Source organism: Mus caroli, chromosome 11, assembly GCF_900094665.2.
Source record: "Mus caroli chromosome 11, CAROLI_EIJ_v1.1, whole genome shotgun sequence".
Classification (NCBI taxonomy): domain Eukaryota; kingdom Metazoa; phylum Chordata; class Mammalia; order Rodentia; family Muridae; genus Mus; species Mus caroli.
In genome coordinates this window covers 9,766,391-9,769,739 of record NC_034580.1, presented here as the reverse complement: position 1 = coordinate 9,769,739, position 3,349 = coordinate 9,766,391, and the positions used below count along the sequence as shown (strand labels likewise).

At 33.2% G+C, this 3,349-nt stretch overlaps 1 pseudogene; it reads right to left on the bottom strand.

Moving 5' to 3' along the window:
- Window positions 1–180: 180 nt before the first annotated feature.
- Window positions 181–281, bottom strand: LOC115032601 (annotated as a pseudogene).
- Window positions 282–3,349: the final 3,068 nt, after the last annotated feature.

Genomic DNA, 3,349 nt, shown 5'->3' with positions numbered 1-3,349 from the left:
GATCTTCTTTAATTTCTTTCTTCAGAGACTTGAAGTTCTTATCATACAGATCTTTCACTTCCTTAGTTAGAGTCACACCAAGGTATTTTATGTTATTTGTGACTATTGAGAAGGGTGTTGTTTCCCTAATTTCTTTCTTAGCCTGTTTATTCTTTGTGTACAGAAAGGGCAATGACTTGTAAAAATATGGAACGCTTCACAAATTTGCGTGTCATCTTTGCGCAGGGGCCATGCTAATCTCTGTATAGTTCCATTAGTATATGTGCTGTGGAAGCAAGCACCTTTTTCTACTTTTCAAAAGTAATTTGATTTATTTAATTGGCTTATCAAGGATGAGTGGCTGAATTTGGCTTGTTGGGCATAAGTTGAAATACCAAGCCCTGTAAAAATAGGACTACTTTGTTGTTTTCATTCTTGGCAGCTTCCATATATTTTATCCAATTAATTATTTTATGGAATCTGCAGTGATCCAATTTAAATTGTATTATCATTTCAGTTTGTCTCTGATTCATTCAACATAGTGTATTGAAATAAAGTATATTCTCTATCATCCTTGAATCCTGTATTAATAGCTAAATTCCCTTATTGAGTCGAATGTGTATGCATACTATTTCATTTTTCAGTGTTCACAATCATGTTACATACCAGTAAATTTGCATTCCTATGCAATGCTTAGATCAGTTGTTGTCATTTCTATTAATCTAATTTCAGTGTGTTCTGGAAGTAGAGATCATTTCTGTCATGAGTGAAACTCCATGGAGCACTCATATTCCTAGGATCTTACAAATAACCCAGAGCCTCTTTTCTGTTCTTGTTAGTTTAGGTCAGTATCCCTGAATTGCGAATAGCCTTGAAACAGACAGAGTATCCTTAGGAGGAATAATATATTTGTTCTGTCCCAGAACATAGATAATTTGTTATTATGCTTTACATGGTTTAGTTATCAGGACTTTAGTCTTTTCAGGACTTTTATCATGAGAGGATGCTGAATTTTGTCAAAGATATTTTCTGTATCTAAGTAGATTATTATGTGTTTTTTTTTATAATTTTATTCTTTTATTGTTGAATTACATCTACCGGTTTAAAAATGTTTGACTGTTCTTGCATTTGAATGTGGTCAGTTATGTTTGTGATGTTTACTTGAATTCATTTTGCACGTATTTTATTGAAAATAATTAGAACTACATTTAAAGGGGGAACTGTTGTATTATTTCATTTTTTTTCTATTGAGTTTATGTGTGGTGGTGGGACATAGGTAATAGTGGATGGATAATAAAATAGAGGTTCCTTTCATTTATGTTTTGAATAATACTGGTATTAATTCTTCTTGGAAGAACTGGTAGAATTCTTTGCTGAATACATCTCATCCTGGGTATTTTTTTCTACTTTTACTTTTCTTGGGGTTGGGGATATTTTTAACTTGTTTAATTTATCTTGATTTAACTTTGTGAGGTGTTCTGTATTAATAAGATTTATTGATTCTTTTTAGATTTTTCAGTATGTTGGAATGGTGCTCTTATCATATGCTAAATTTCTTCAATTTCTGTTGTACTTAGTCCTCTTTTATTTCTAATTGTATTAATTTTGATCTTTTATCTCTCTGGATTAATGTGGTGAAAAGTTTGTAAATATTGCTAATTTTTTCAAGAAGAAAATTATTCACTCTGATTTTTTTTGTATTTTATTATTTCATTGATTTCAGCTTCAAGTTGCATTATTTCTACCTACATACTCTTTATTTTTTTTTTAATATTTATCTTAGTCAGGATTTCTATTCATGCACACACATCATGACCAAGAAGCAAGTTGGGGAGGAAAGGGTTTATTCAGCTTACACTTCCATGCTGCTGTTCATCACCAAAGAAGTCAGGACTGGAACTCAAAAGGTCAGAAAGCAGGAGCTGATGCAGAGGCCATGGAGGGATGTTCTTTACTGGCTGCTTCCCCTGGCTTGCTCAGCCTGCTCTCTTATAGAACCAAGATTACCAGCCCAGGGATGGTCCCACCCACAAGGGGCCCTTCCTCCTTGATCACTAATTGAGAAAATGCCTTACAGTTGGATCTCATGGAGGCATTTCCTCAACTGAAGCTCCTTTCCCTGTGATAACTCCAGCTGTGTCAAGTTGACATAAAACTAGCCAGTACAATTATGTATAACTTTTAAAAGTGTTATGTTATTAATATGAGATCCCTCTAGTTAATTTTTATATTGGCAGATGATGCTATGAACTTTAAAGAATTATCTATTTATTATAGGTAAGTACACTGTAGCTGTCTTTAGACACCCCAGAAGAGGGCATCAGGTCTCATTATGGGTGGTTGTGATCCACTATGTGGTTAGTGGGATTTGAATTCAGGACCTTCGGAAGGGCAGTCGGTGTTCTTACCTGCTGAGCCATCTCACCAGCCCTGCTATGAACTTCAGAAAAGTCAAAACTGAAATTAAACTGCAAATGAAAGATGCAGTAACTAAAATTATAAACTTCAGAGTTAAGCCTGAGCAAGAGCATGACATAGAAAAGAGTATTTCATGTCATGAAAATGAAGGAGAGGAAATGAACAACTCAGTGAAAGAAAATGTTAAGTCTATAAACTATATTTGGGACACTCTAATAAGACAAAAAACGATGAATTATGGATATAGGATAAGAATAAGAATATTATGAAGATAATGAGAAGAGGATGAGGAAGAGGAAGAAGAAGAGAAGGAGAGATCAAAGGCACAGAAAATATTTTTAACAAAATAATAGAAGAAAATTTCAACACAATAAAGAAATAGATGTTCATTCATGTATAAGGTACATAAATAATGTTCAACTGAAAGAAGAAGAAATGGAAGTCCCTACAAGTTACAATAATCAAAACACAAAATATAAAATACAAAGAAAAGTTGGAAGGGAAAAGACAAAGTTATAGATGAAGACAGTCCCACTAGATAACATATGACTTTACAGAAGAGACTCTGAAACTCAAAAGTTTCTAAAGGGATGTTCAATACAGTCTAAGAGACAACAGATGCCAGCCAAAACTACTATACCCAGAAAAACTATCAACCCCATCGTGAAAGAAAACACATCCCATGATTAAAAACAATTTTAGCAATATATGTTTACATTACAGCTCCACAGAAGACACACAAAAAAAGCTTATAGCTGAAATGATAGTTAAGTACACCCAAGAAGACACAACAAAAATATTAAATCAAAAGAGAGAAAAAAAAGCAATTAATCCACACCACTTACTTATAACTCTAAATATTAATGGCATCAATTCCCCCAAAATAAAAAGAAAGGGTAACAGATTGGATTAAAACAGGAAATCCATCTTATTGATGAATTTAGGAAATTCG